Source organism: Zonotrichia leucophrys, chromosome 8 (genome assembly GCF_028769735.1).
Source record: "Zonotrichia leucophrys gambelii isolate GWCS_2022_RI chromosome 8, RI_Zleu_2.0, whole genome shotgun sequence".
Classification (NCBI taxonomy): Eukaryota; Metazoa; Chordata; class Aves; order Passeriformes; family Passerellidae; genus Zonotrichia; species Zonotrichia leucophrys.
Window position 1 is genome coordinate 14,816,240 of NC_088178.1, and position 15,440 is coordinate 14,831,679.

The window sequence follows — 15,440 nt, forward strand, 5'->3', positions numbered from 1 at the left end:
AAACACAGAGAAGACTTGGAAATGAATGTGTACACTAGTCTGCCTTACAACGTAGAAAATTCAGAGCTATTCAGAATAAGTCTATGAAGAAATTGTTTTTGGCTCCAGCTCCGGCTTTGGTGTGGTTATCTGTGATCGGCGGGGGTCGGTGGCTGCAGTGGAGCGGTGACCGAGGCGCTGCCTGCGGCTTGGTGCTGTGTGCTGGGCTCTGTTCTCAGCGCCTGCCGTGACAGTCATGGACTGCAGCGCTGCCCTCCCCTTAAAGCATCCTTCAGTAGCAAACTGGGCAATCTCCTAAACGTGGGGCTTGGGCCGTTTGGGAACTGCCGTGCTGTCACATTTCCCTTGGTGCAAACTGCAGTTGAGTGGGGTGCAGCGCTAGAGAATGCTGCTGGGTGAGTGCCCCGCGCTGGAGGTGCCTGCAGGGAGGCACTGAGAGGGCAGCCAGGGCACACCGCAGAGCACTTGGCTGCCTCTGGGTTGGTACCGAGCTTGCAGGAAGGACTCTTGGCTTTGAGACTGCTAAAGCTGGAGAGAAAATGGCTACCAGAAATTATTGTTGCTACTGTAAGAACATGGCGTGATTATTAATGTGCTGCTTTAACTACTGTTAGAAATGTTGTGTGAGATATTGCCTTGAAGTAAAAATGTCATTAAAGGGAGCAGATATTTTAATCCATTTAGATATAATGGATATCATCAGGCATTCTTGTTTTAGAATGCCAGTCTGCTTAGTGGAGAAACTAATTTCTTGTAAATATCTTTCAAAACCTCATTACTGCCTTTTCTACACTAAAAAAATTGCTTAATGGTTTTAAATTTTAATAATAAACATAATGTTCTTATAAAACAACTTGCAGGAAAAAACACAGTAACGAGATACTATTTCACAAAATATGTTGTATATGGTAACATAATTCTGGCTTTCTAAAATTAAGCCCTGAGTCTTTTTTCTGCATACAGCAAAACTTTTTTTTTTAAGATTTTTTTTTTAAGATTTTGAGTTTGAAATAAATATGCCCTAAATAAAATAAATAAATAAATCTAAATTTATTTAAATAAATAAATAAAATCTAATTTATTTATTTATTTAAATAAATAAATAAAATCTAAATTCTGTTTGAAGGTTTATAAATAAGGTTCAAGATATATAAATAAGGGTCATATTATAGAGTGGAATCCACTTGGGAAATGGTATTGTACTTTGTTTGATAAGGACATCAGTGTATGCATTGTGTCATAAACTTCTTGCAGGTTTTTGATTAATGGGTTGCAGTTACATTGAGGGATTTCAGAGTTATTTTATGCATTACATCAGGAAAGGGATATGTCAAGTGCAGTGAGTGTGTGAATGATAATTTCTGTCTCTATCAGGATTCCACAGGCGGCAGATTGAGGACAGGTATGGTCAGGCAGTAAACTGTGTCTGCTCTTCTTCAAAGTCCCATAGATGTGATGTGTTTTATATCTAGAGAAGATCCCATTTTTCTGTACTATTTTCATTTTTGGAGTTTTGGTTCTCTCTCAGACTTCTTTGACTGAAAAGGCACTGGATTGATTCAGTAAGAGGTGTGGCTGATAAACTTTTTACAGTAATGTGTGCCAAATATGTGTAAGAGATATCTTGGAAGTTGTAGAAAAATGAGTAGTATGTGAAGACAGATGTTTGAACTGTACAATGATATTGCTTACTGGTACACTAAAGAGGATGCACTAATTTGATGGACACAATCTTAGTTTAAACTTTTTTTTACTTTTATGCTTAACTGTAATAAAGACACAATGTTTTTATTAAAATTCTGTAGTTTTGGAGGAAGGAGAGGACAAGACTACAAATGTGCAACATCACTGTACAAACAAACTTTGAAATATAAGAGGTTGCCTCAGATGTTTCTAAAAGCTTGCGTTTTTGTTTATGACACAAAATGCATGTTTTTTACTTAAAGCTGTTGGTTCCTTTGATAGCACTTCAGTGATCAAGCTTTCCTGGTTTGCATTTTCAGTCACTTCTCAGCTGAGAAATGGGAGGTGCAAACTTGGACTAAAAGTTATTAAGGAACCATAATCCGATTTCTTATGAGGTAGGGAAGATTTTGTGTAAATATCTACTGGAATGCAGTGCTTATAGTCATAGGGTATGTCACTATATTTTTAGGTGCTCTGTGTAGAGCTTACATGATGATGCATGGTGAAGGAATATATATATATATATATATGTGTATGTATGTATGTATGTATATTACTGGGCACAGAGTGATTGTATAACTGGAAGGGTAGAGGCAGTTCCTGTACAGGTAACGTATTGACGAGATTTTGCTGCCAGCAAAATGAACAGAGATGAGTTCAGAGACAAGGATGATGCCAAGGATGTGTACAGTGCCATTAGTAGTTTGGAGTGGAATGGAGAGATTATGTCATTCTGGGCTTTAGGCTTTCCCCATTTAAGAAAAGCTGTTGTATTTAAGGTATATAAGTGCAGTAAATGAAGAGCTAGTTCATGTGGTCAAAATGAATAGGCTAAAGGGTAACTGAAAATGTGTGGATGTTTATTATGCAAGTGGTAAATTGATCTGTAGCTTAAATGGGCAGAGAAATTATATAAAGATGGTGAATTATTTCCCTGTAGTTTATTGTTTATGGTAAATCTTATTGTGAAGAATGCCATTCAGTTTAGTGTAGGATATTGATGGACTGTAAACTTTTTTATATCAGTGATACTTAGAATGTTGCACCCATCTTAGCTGAGGGGAGAAACTGCATTGGTAAGTAACCTTCAGAAACAACATGGTAGTATTTTCTCATAAGGTCTTGAATTTCTAAATGTTTTCAGGACTCACATCTTCAAACTGATGCTTCAGTTTAGTGCTTTTATGATGCTTTCATTTGTGCGTTCATTGTTACATATTTGCTTACTGGATAATGTATGCTCAAAGTAAATAGCTCTCAAATTGTTTGTTTCCCCTTGATTCTCTGTAGACATCTTTGCATCTTTATTGTGTGTCTGTTGTGTACATCTTGGAGTGTTTGCATCTGCTCTCTTTACTGATAGGGGGGAAAAATAACCTTTTCAGCCAGTATGTTTTGGTAGTCCAAACTCCTTCTTGCCAGAATACTTTCTGCTGGGATGACTTTTCAATTTTTTTAAATTTATGGTATGCCCATTTTTGGAATAATAATTAAATCACTCATTAGACCTAATTGATGATATAAACAGAGGTTCCTTTTTTCCCATTCACGCTACTCTATGAGACTACTTTTTTCCCTACTGTGATATTCCTATTAATCTTGCATTCAAGTACTTGTAATGTTGTTTGGACTGAAAGAGCTTCCCAGTCTGAGGTATGATCAGTTGTGTTCATTTCCTATGCTGTCACACGTTCCCTTGAAGTGCTTCACTGTCCCATATGGAGTGTTGTCAAAAAGCAAAACTTTCTACAAGTAGAAAAATGAGAGATTTCAACATTTCCACGTGAAAGCCCTACCACAGCTTTGGGAACTGTGCGTGTGGCTTTTACTGTGATGAACAGACAAAGGAAGAACTGTAACTTCTTTGAACTACTTTTCAGATAACTCTCAAAATCTAGCAGGAGATTCAAAATGCAGGAGGCAGTCTTCTCTCTTGCAGTTTCTTGCTTGCTTTTGTTCACTCACTGCAGATTCTTTGAAGTCAGGAGCATCTCCAGTAAAAACTTAATATTTTGTCTCTTCACGTTATAAAGTGTTAAGCTTTTGCTTAATTTGGCTTCTGGGTAATTCAGACTCTGATATAGTGCCTGTTCTTAAGTATTGCTCTTCATTAACTATTTTAAGAAGAGTGATTATTATTTTTTCTTTACAAATGTAATTTTGATAAATGGGATTGTGGCATATATCATTCAGTTGGTTAAACTACAGTTGGAATAGCATAGATTGAGAGGTTCTACAAATTCTTGAAAGGGATTAATTTTGTGGTTTTAGAAAACCTCATGTTTAAATTCAAATGATTATTTAGTCTACACTCGCTGTTAGTTCTAGATATTTGTGGGTACAGAATGTAGATTAAGTTGTTTTTATGCTTTTTAAATAGAAATCAAAGACATTCAAAGCTCCTTCTGCAAGTAGAAATAGGAAACTACATTTTTGTACAGACAAGGTCATTGCTGACTGCTTGTTTGGAAAATGGCAGTATAGGCTTGTATTTAAAGAGCTTTTCAGCTGTATCAACTGATGTAGGACTCCCATCAGCTGAGGTTTTGCCTTTCAGTCATCTTCTGAAATTACTTTATCCCCGATACTGCGTGTACAATTCTGGCAGAACTTCTGGCTTTCTTGTAATAGCCTTTTCTTAGTAGTCTCTGCTTTCTGCTGGCTGGTTTTTCCTGCATTGATATTTAGGATTTTTAGATTTTTGTAAGAGTATAGATTTTTTTCAGGGCTGCAACAGATATTAGAATGAAATTTGTTCCACAGCCCACACTCTGCATTTGAATTTAATGCTGGGATGATCATACCCTAGTAAATGTAGCTGCACCTCTGGACTAATTATCAAATTTTCTAAGCCATGAAGTCAAGTCTACAATTGTAAGCCTGTTGCTATGTTATGTCAAGCTGGTGGAATTGACTGTTTAGCCACAGTTTATATCAACAACAGTAGTTTGTGTAGTGTAGTTATTCTGCTCTTTGTTTCTTCCTCTTTATTTCTTCCCACACAGGCATAATTGGCTATAGGGGCAAAACTGGTTTTGTGTTAAACAGCAACACACAGCAAAACAAAACCTGTTGAATAAACCACCTAAGAGGCTTCCATATGAATTACATTCCGAGCTGCAGCCATCCCAGGAGAAGGTGGTAGTTAAAGGTGATGGTGTCTTTTCCCAATGGATGTGGAAATGTCAGTTACAATGCAGATCTGTTATGAAATAAGGGCTGCGTAGTAAACAAATGGGTCAAAACTCTTGTTATGATTAAGACAAACTTTACTTAGTCATTGTACACCTTTGCATTCTAGTATTTCTTAAACTTTTTCCTCAGAGAGGGAGTGGATGTGCTGTTAGGAGATACTTTATTATAGCAAGAGTTTTCAGTCCCTTTCTTTTTGGTTATTATCACTGGGGGTGCATTTGTGATCTCTCATCTCGACCATTTTGGTTTTCTTCCACTTCCTGTTCACTGCCCATATCGGAACAGGAAGCTGTTTATCAGAAGCCTGACCATTTTACAGCAGTTCTTTTTCCCTGCTGTGGTCCCCCTTCTCACTCTGAATATCAGGGCCTTCAGGTGAATGCTCTCTAACTACATTTCTTACTCACTTCTGTCACCCTTTTCATGCCCTCTTCTATTACCTGGTATGGGAGAGTGACTTTCATTCCCACTTCCTTTCCTGATAATGAGAATTAAGACAGGCAAATTGAAGCAAAAGCATTTATGATGTTGAAATCTTTGCCTTTCCTTAAGGAAATTTTTGGAGAACTACCTTTCTCAAATCTGCTGGTAAAGAATGTCAGGTGCTCAGTTATTTCAAATGTCATCACCCTTGAAATTAATAGTAGGTGTTAGAGTTTGGAGTGGAGTGAGAGATATCTTATTTGACTGCAGAAAGACCTTTGAGAGGAGATGTGAGTGCTGGTTAAGCACTGGAGGTGGGTGGCTTTAAACAGTCTCATGCTGTCAATAGTTTGGGCTGAGATCTGGTGTCCTGTGGATTGTGTTGCCTTCACAAAGATGTTTGCATGACACTGCAAGTACCGCCTCGCACTGGGTGGAGCTTTGTACATCAGAGGCTGGGAAATCCCAAAAAGGGGAGTTAATTCTCCAGGGCCCTTTGAAGTTTTTGATGCAGGGCTACAGTGACCAGCCCTTTGGTCCTTCAGCAGTTTACTTGCTGGTGATCTCTTTGTGGAACTTGTCACCTCTTCTTCAGCTGAACGATATCCAAATTATGATGGCCCATCTTCTCTTTTTCCTTCTCTTTCCCTCTGTAGCAGATGTAGAATAACCCCAGATTTATTCCCGGTGTGATTTGTGAGCTCCCTGTGATCCAAAGAATACCGAAATGCAGGAGTACTTGCATTTGAGTTTTCTGCCAAGTGCACCTTCATTGAATATAAGAGTATCCTCTAGATAGACTGTTCACATAAAATACCCTGTACTAAGTTAATTGATTGATCCGGAGTAAAATGTTCCTGTTGAAGGGCTCTTACAGAGTAGTGGGTGGTGTGACCCTGCACTGCTGTATCACCCCAGTGATCTGCAGTTGTCTGGGCTCACTCCTTTGACTGAAAGATTCTGTCTGCACTTGAGTCACAAGCCATGAAATCTGTGTTGAGAGCAGTTATTACTAATGTTTAATTCATTGCAAAGTTTAAAAGATGTAGGTGTTCAGGCCATTTTGCACAGGGGCAGAGTCATTGTAGTTCTTAATTAAAGAAGTGTTAGACTGGGGTTGTCACTCCCCAGCCAAAGTGCACAGGCTTACTGAGATGTCTGGTTTTAGTGCTCATCATAATGTTTGATCATGTAAATCCATGACCATTGACTGTTTTTCTCATTTTTTGAAAGGTGTTTTGGCTCTTCATTTATGGAGGCTGTTATTTTTGTGGGAATATAACTATAGCTTTACATTTACTTTCTGTAACATACAGTGGAGCTACAGTGCTGTTTGAAAGTAACACTTTGCTTCTCTAGGTGAATGAATATTGCTTTAAAATCTGACCAAAGAATGGTGTTTTTTTCTGTAATAAATCTTATTTGAGAAATGAGTATGTATATTGAGTAACATTCATGCATAAAGCTGCAGTTTAATGTGATAGTTGGGACACAATCCTGGGGCTAGGAAGAGGAGCTCAAATACTTATCTTCTGTTGCTTTATATTTTCAAAAAAGTCAGGCTTTTTTGAAAGGCCTGTCTTCCCTTTCTCTCTGTCTTTGTAATTTAGGTGAGAGGCTTTGAGAGAGTTGCAGATTGATTGGGTAACTCTGAATCAAAAAGCTGTGTGTGAATAAAATAGGGACGGTGTGTGACAGTAGTTACTTCATTCAGAGTCAGTTCTGATGATGCCCTAAACATTTAGTCTAGATAAGAACAACCTACCCTTGCTGTAAAGCTCTGTGCTGGTAGTTGTGTCTTCATTAGTAGACCCAGTTCTGTAGAGATACCATACTCAAATCCATTCTTGCTTTTGGAGTCTCTTCAAAATTTCTGAATAGGAAGTTAAAAATGACCTTGTATAGTTAGTACTAAAGATACATGAGCAAAACAAGTTCATCTGACATTGATCAGCTTTCATGCAGACAAATAAATGATAATTTTTAAGTGGGCCAGCTAACCTTAGAATCACAAATGCAGCTTTGCCTTAGAAAAGGTGAGAAATTAGAAAGGCCCAGGCTTCAAGTCCTCCAATACTTAATCTCAGATATGTTGATCATTTTTGCTAAAAAGATTTTTTTTAAGCATTGATTTATAACAATTTCCTTTCTATGCATCATTCCTTATTCTAGGACCTTGAGATAGCTGACTTTGAAGGCACTAGTAGCAAATGCAGAGCTTTTCTTCCCATTCAACTTCCTTTTCCCCTGTTCCGTCCACTTAATAGCAAGTGTATATTTGATACAACTTCCTGGTAGATTTTTAAAATTAAAATGCCAGTAGCTGTGTTATTTGGAAATTACACATGTTTGAGAGAAGACCACTGGAATGTTGTTACTTTCACCCTGAGATAAAAAAGATAGAATACATTTATGGCTGGGGATGTTTTTACCTCCCTGCTTTGCCTGTCTTGTCTAGGACACAAGCAGAAAACAATGACAGCTGTACAGTAAGTTCTTGTTTTATTTTGCAGGTTTGTTTTAATGTGGAAGTGGATCCTACAGCATAATGTAAATCAAACAAGCAAAGGTGAGTGGGAGTTTTGTGTTGGTGGGTTTTTTTCCCCAAAAATGCCATTTGCACATACTGCTAAACCTGCAGAAAAGTGGTCAGTGAAAATTCTCGTGAAATTTGGATCTTGATTAATATAATGTATGTGTATGTACTGTAATGGTGCAGTGTTACTTCTACAAAACTGAAAGAGGAACAAAAGACATTTCCCCCATTGTTTAATGTTATCATGATAATAATGTTTGTCTTCTATAAATTATTATAGTTAAAAAGCTATCAAGATGTTCTGCTAGCTGTTGAGACAAAATTATGAGCACTTTAAATAATTTGTTCTCGACATACTATCCTCCTGGTTTCAAAGTACTGAAAGTGTACTTTGCTCTGTAAAAGCAGCCTGTTAAACTTGCACTTAATGTATTAATAAATAACTGCGTGGGAAATTTGACCAACTATCAGAATAGCATTTCAAGTTTCAAACAATGAAATTGTGTTGGAATTTTGTCCTCTCTTCCTGTCTTTAGGAACCCATTTGCAAGCTATTTGAAAGACAAAGTTTATGGAGATTTACTCCTGGTGGAACTTAAGTGTTCATTTGCAATTCCAAAGTGTCCATCTAGGAAAAATTTCTTGTAACTAGCATTTTCCTCCTTCCCCCCACCCCCTTTCTCTGTTATTTTGAGAAAAAGAATTAAGAAGCTTATCTTTTTCTCTCCCATTTACTTGCTACTCCAGGAATAATTAGAACTATAAAATTAATCTTGTCTCCATATAATTATGTGAAACATGTAACAATGAACTCTAATCCGTTTTAACTTGAGTCGTTCAAGAGAATCTTTAGGTAAGGCCCCACAGGTCAGGAAGTTCTCTCCTTTGGAGACATGGCATGATGGACTCAGCTGCAGAGACCTCTGTAACAAACCAAAGCTGTCTCCTCAAGTTTCCTGCTTGCTGTTTGACTTATGTGCCATCTCAGAATGCAGCTGCTTGCAGTGACTTGATATTTTGAAGAGGTGAGAGGGAGATCCCATTTGCTTAAATGAGTTTGTTCCTCAATTCCGAGCTCAAATTATTATGTAGACTTAATATTGCCTTGAAATTGTAGTATGTACATATTAAAATAGACATGAACTGCTTTGTTCATGTCTTCTGTTCCACTAAGACTTCTTCAGAGCTGTTACTGTCAACTTTAAAATACTGATTATAGAAGAGTGCTTTGTGGGGAATTTAAAATAACTCTTCTATTGAGTGCTGATCTTTTGTATAATGTATAACTGATTCAGGACTTTGATTATGAATTGTCTTCTGAACTATGAGCAATTAAAAATAAGCTCTACCACTGTGTTATGCTTATACTTACGTGTAGAAGATGTTTACTGGCTTAGCCTGACTTTGCTGATTTCTGAAATGTGCTGCTTTGAGAAAACAAATGAATGTAACTCTGCAAAAGGAAATACTTCATCTAAGGAGGAGTGTAAAACAAGAATTATGGCTAGAAAAGAGACTTGAATTGACAGTAAAATTCAATAAAATTCAGTTCAGTAAACTGTGCCTTGTGCCTTCTAATGCTTTCAGTACTTGAAGCTTGCCATTTATGCTCTGTTTCTTTTTAATTTGTGTGGTTATCTAATTGCTCATTTAAATACAAAAAATTAGTTTAAAAGTCTGATGTATAAATGAGTGTGTGTTTTAAGCATGAAGTCCTCTGAATGAAACTCTGAAGCCCTTTCATCTTAATGGTGGTTATGTGTGTTTAGTAGGGAAAAGCTGGTCTCTGAGGAGAACACCTGTAGGATTGCATTCACAGCAAGAGGGCAGAAAAATGTGTAAAAGAGTAAGTGGAAACAGTGTAATGATGTTTGATCAGTATTGCTATTACTTGGAAGAGATCTTGAGGTTCCCAGAGTTCAGTAAAAATGACAACTGAATAGTCTGTAAGTCAGTGAAATTATTGTGCTTTATTAGGGAGCAGAACACAACCCAGATGCAGTTCTGTGAATTTGGGGGTACCACAGCTGCATTGCATTGCAATGTGTATGGCTGCTTCTAGTCAGGTGACTGAAAAAAACCCCATAGAATAGAAGAGCTGAAAAAGGTTCAGAGAGGGGCAGCAGGGATGGCTGAAAGAGTTTTAAAATGTCTTGTGTTAGCAGAGCACTGCTCATATTTGGCAGCTGCTGGAACGTTTTTCAGTCTGTATGTTATGCACGTGGGGAATAGCTGGATTTGCAAATCCAAATTTCACCACCACTTGGTGGCAGTACCTGGCTTCAAAAGGACTTGTCTCTGATCAGATAAGGTGGCTGATCCTGTAAAACTATAGGTTAATGAGGAGTAGATTAGTTTTTAAATTTCTGAAAGTTAGTTATGTGTTTTAGAAATGAAAATACTTTTTTATTTAACCCACTGGAAGGATTTGCATTTGTATGTCTCTATGGAAAATCTAGCTATCATGTCTAATGCACAATTTAAGAGTATTGCTTGTGTTAATAGTATTCTCAGAAGATGTATTTAATGTTCCCCAGTTGAATTATTTTAGCATTTACTTCTAGCATTTTGCTTCAGTTGAGTAGTTTAGTTCAAATAATTTTAGAACATAAAATTTGCTTCGTGGTAGAATTCTTTATAGTGCTGCATTCTGCAGTTTAATAGAGAACTGTCAAAGCTTTTTTGCCTTATGAAACGTTCTCTACATTTTTACTTTTTTATTTATTCATGTAAATTTTAGGAAAAGATTCCCCAGTGGATTTTTCTGTCAACAAAGCTAGTAAAAGTTTGTGCCCTTACCCATAGTGGCCTCGTGACTGTGCTGATTCACTGCTGTTTGGGTCCCCAGCCTTTTAAACTGGATAGTGAAATGGTTGATGAAGTGTGAATGGAGGAACTTGGGAGAGTGGAAGAAGGCAGCAATTTTTTGAACTGCCTTTGCTTCAGAGAAAATTCCAGTGTAATTCCAATGAATAACCCAGTAATTTGACAGTATATGGTGCCATGTTGAAAATACTTCCTCTTCTCTGCAAGCCAAAATCTGCAGTGGTCAGCAGGTTCTTTAATTTTAGTGTAATGCCCCATGTAAGGACTGTAGTCGTGAATTTAAAGTCTGGAGGAGTGCAGATGCTTTCCTACACCTGGTGTCTTTGTGAAATGTCTCACTTGGTGTGACTGGAGAGGAGCATTGCTGGTGGCTGTGGCTTCTGTAGGGAGGAAATACTTTTATTGTATTGCCTGAAGAGACGACGACGTGGAGAAGCCACTCTTGAGGTGTGACACATCAGGAAGGTATTTAAGTATATGGTGGTGAAGAAGAAGGATTCTTCCTGTGTAAAATCTAAAATCGTAGAAATACAACTAGAAAATGAGGTGGGACTTGGAAAATGCGTGTTTATAAATTTGAGTGTGATTATAGCACTCTACTTAGTAATAATGTTATTTTATTTAGTGAGAGAACTCTGGAAAAGAGGATCCCTTGGAAAAGATGTAGAAGAGAGAAGAGCATTAAATTATATATATTAAATTTGCTGTCAATATATTCTGCATAACTAGGGATAGAGAGAACATGCTTTTACCATATCCCTAATAATTTTTGTGTAATTTTCTCCAGCTGTCAGAATGATAAATTCAAAGTTGGTAGCTGGAAACCATTTTTAAAATACTTTCATACCTATATTGAAGTTAAGAAGAGAAATAGTATGTGTTTTCACAGAACAATAATTTTGTATTTTTAATACTTCTTTGTCTTTATTGGAATCCTGCTAGTCATTACCATGTATGTCTGCATTTAGGACAATTCAAACTATGTTGCACTACTAAAAATCCAAACTAGAGAGCTGCAGGAACATGAAGACAAGTACCTGGCTGTCCTCTATGAACAGGGCTGTGGAATTCTGGGCAGGAGTTAGAAAGCCTGTGAGGCTGCCAGGCAGTGGGTGACTGTTCTTAAGTTAATAGATTCAACATCTTGGTTTTGTGTTCTGGCTAGTCATCTTTTAGAAATACCTAGTTCATTTTCACCTGTCCATTAAACTGTCTTAAACTGCTGCATGAGCAGTTAAAACCAGAGGAGTATTTTCTGTAGTGATCATGTGGTTCTTGTCACACTTAAATTGTACTGTCATTTATTATTATTGATTTCAGTATTGAATTTTATCATGATGCCCCCCATTGTGACTAACTGGTTATTTCCCCAAGCAAATCAATACTAGAGGAGTAAGATTAAAAGTGGTTGGTGGCAATAATGGAATTCTCTTTTGTGATTTCTTATTGTATGATGGTTATTCTTAAGTTTTGTTCAGTTTTCTTTCACATGAGATGTTAACATATCATTCTTAGATGTTTTAGACCAGAAATCACTTTTCTGAAATTTTGACATTTTAAAGGAATTTTTTGTTTCCTTACTGTTCCTGACAGAGAGCTTTTGAAGACATTGTTGCATTAGGAACTAGGCTTAAGGAAAATAACTTTCTGAAAAAGTGTGCTTTGGGTTTGATCTTCCCAATTATAATCTTACTGAAAAGATAAGCTGCTTTTGTATGACTGCTCTATAACTGAGATTTCTCTGTGATCACCTTTTTCCACAGATATTTGACAACTCAGTGAACTTTCTAACAGTATTATAAAAGGTTATACTGTGGATGGCAGTAACTTTGTATTTATTTAGGTATAATACAAATGTTGTATTGGTAATATTTTGTACTGCTTTAAAAAAAATTTTATATGGCGGTCTAGTTAGCTATAGGAGTTCTCCAGTGTTCGTATTGTTATGTGAACAGCTGTGGATTTGAATTGCATTGAAGAGAACTAGTTTTGAATGGAACTCTTCATGTTGTAGTTACATTAATAACTGTGGACTGTGTGTCGAGCAGGTGGGGAGGGCAGTACTCGTGGTGTTAGGCATATAAAACAAGCTGTCTCTTCGCTGCAGCAGTTTGAAACAATGCAGAAGTGTTCATTTGTAGATTTCAAAGCTAAGTAAGGTGGTCTACAAATAATGTTTCAGCTGTGCAGAAGGAAATGTATTTTCAGCAACTTAATTTGCAAACACAAATTGAAGCTGAGGGAAGGCAAGGTGAGTCACGGACTCACCTCTAGTTGTCAGGCCTTGTGGCTTTATTTCCATCTGGAGGGTGGAGTGGGATAGCTTTTTAAAAAAAAATAAACTGGAAAACAAGTAATAGGTATTCTTCTAATTATCAGAGTATCCTGATTTTATTGATTTGGGCCATTAATATTGCTAGATAACATCCTAAGCTCCAGAGGCATAAACACTGTGCATTACTGTATGGAGGAGGCAAAAATATTGTGCAGCTGAATTCTAAGGTTGTTCTTTTTTTCTCAAGATGTGGCTGGTTTGTGCTGGTACACTACTAGTTCCTCTATTACTCTGTACAAACCTTCGTTTTCCAGAGGTTCTTAAACCTTTCTCTTTGGGCAGAAGTTCTGTGTTTGATATTTGCCATGATTAAGGTTTTGAAGCATAGACTGATGGTGCAAAGTGGAAGGAGATGCTTTTTTAGTCCTGTACCATGATGTACTTAAACTCTCTCTGGTCTTCTGTTTGTTGCCTAAAAATCTGTGACTTTGGTTCCAACACCTTTAATACAATCTGTCACTTGAGAAAGCTTTATTACAGGGACACTTGTGGAAAAATGGTAGGTTTTGTTACTTTTCTCTATTTACATAATGAAGTCTCTAAGACAAATCTAAATGGGAGCAATGCAAACTTGAAGCACCTTTCCTGTGTCTTGAATATTTGAACAATCCCTTGAGTGTCCTGGATATTCACATATCTGCTTAAAGAACTTGACTTATGAGAAGTTATTTAGCACAGGACAAGTATGTTTTTGCCTTTGTTACAGCACTGCTGAAAGACACTGGATTTCTTCCGTTTCTTTAACTAGGCTGATGAAATTCAAAGCATTTAGGAGATGGCTTCTAAGTGTTTGTGCTGCTTAATAGTTGCTCTGTGCTTTTAACTCATTGGCTCACATTTATGAATTTAGTGAGAAACTTGACATCAGAACGCATAAAGGCACTAAATGCTTTTCACAAACTCAGCCAAATTCTTCTGTCTTAATTTTTGGCTCCAGTGTGCTTTCAAATTTGTTGTAAATCCCTATGAAATGACCCTGGGCTTGCACTGAGGTGTAAGCTTTACTGAGCTAGCATTGCATGAAGGCAGTGCTCCTAATTTGGTGTGTGACCCTACTGCATAGTAAAGATTGTGGTTTTGAAATAAGAACTTGGAAAGGTTGTAAACCTACTGGTAATAAATACAATTAATAATGTACATAGAACAATGGATTTAAGTACATTCCTATCAAAAAGAATTATTAATGAACAGAAAGTGGACAGCATAGATCTGATGACAGGAAGGTTGCGTCTAATCTGAATTAGTGAATGACCTAGGAAGCCTGCTTGGAGGGATTACCAAATAATTATGTTAATATGCAATTATCACCTCATTTCTTCTGTAGTAACCTCAAGATGTAGTGTAGTAAGGGTGTTATAGCAAGTGCTGATAGTTTGCAAAAATACTGATGTTCAAGATTTTTTAAGACAATAAGATTAGCTTAAGGCATTTAAATTATGATCTGTCAGCTTGAAGATAGATCTGACCTTACACTTTTTTAATGCTCAGACTGTCTGGCCACAGGCAGTCATATCTGCAGAACACACTATGATTTTTAAAACTGATACTTTATGAATAAAAACAGTATTTAAAATTAGGTAGATTTCAAATCAGTTAATAGAGAGTGGAATGTGGCTTAGGTGAATAAATAATTGGTTTCTTTCTGCTTTTGAATATGAAATAATTTCTGTATAGTAAATAGCGTAGCATGTAAACCAAGAATAACACTGTTAAGTGCATTGCAGTTATTCTTAGGCTTAACTGAAATAATTGAATTGAACTGAATAATTGAATTTAAATAATTGAATTGGACCTAGGCTTTAGATAAAGTGTGTTTCAAAGGTAGGAGCTGGAATTGTGTGTACTTGTGTAGGCTTTACCATACACTTTCCATCACTATTTTTACATGTATGTATCTCCTAGGCATATTGCACTAGATGCTTAAATAAAAATTAGTTCAAGCGTCTAGTTGAGGTACTATAGTCCTGGTAGTGGATATGATAAGCAGTATTTCAAGAAATTGGAAGTTTGATCTCAATTTTTAATTTTTCAAATACACCAAGTATTAAATGCTATATATTTTGACACAATTAATAATTTTGTATTCCTGATATGGTATAGAGAAGATAATTTTAAAACTCTGATGGAAGCATGCAAAGTATATTCCATAGCCTTGGTTACATCTTAGTTACAATGAATGATTTTTCTTTCTTTCCCAAGAGACAAGTTAGATGATAACATTTCCTCACAAAACATGGCATTGTGTCTTTAGTTATACCTGTCATTGTTACTGCATAAATTCTGGCATGTGGAGTAGATAATGTAACTGAATTATTGCATCTTAGTTCAGTGTTATCACAAGACCAAATTATTATAATTTAAAAGTACATTTTCTGTTTTCTCTAATGCCTCACTGTTAAAACTGTTAACTTTATTGTTGTTGTCCTGCACAAAAAAGTG

At 36.6% G+C, this 15,440-nt stretch overlaps 1 protein-coding gene across 5 annotated transcripts in view; it reads left to right on the top strand.

The window, feature by feature from the left end:
* The window catches only part of ZNF644 (zinc finger protein 644), a 48,789-nt gene that overhangs the window by 11,610 nt on the left and 21,739 nt on the right, over positions 1-15,440 (top strand). For all 5 annotated transcript variants that reach the window (XM_064719332.1, XM_064719331.1, XM_064719335.1 and 2 more), the window contains exon 2: positions 7,818-7,873. The gene's annotated coding sequence lies outside the window, so the exon portion shown is untranslated. The remainder of the gene's footprint in view (positions 1-7,817; positions 7,874-15,440) is intronic.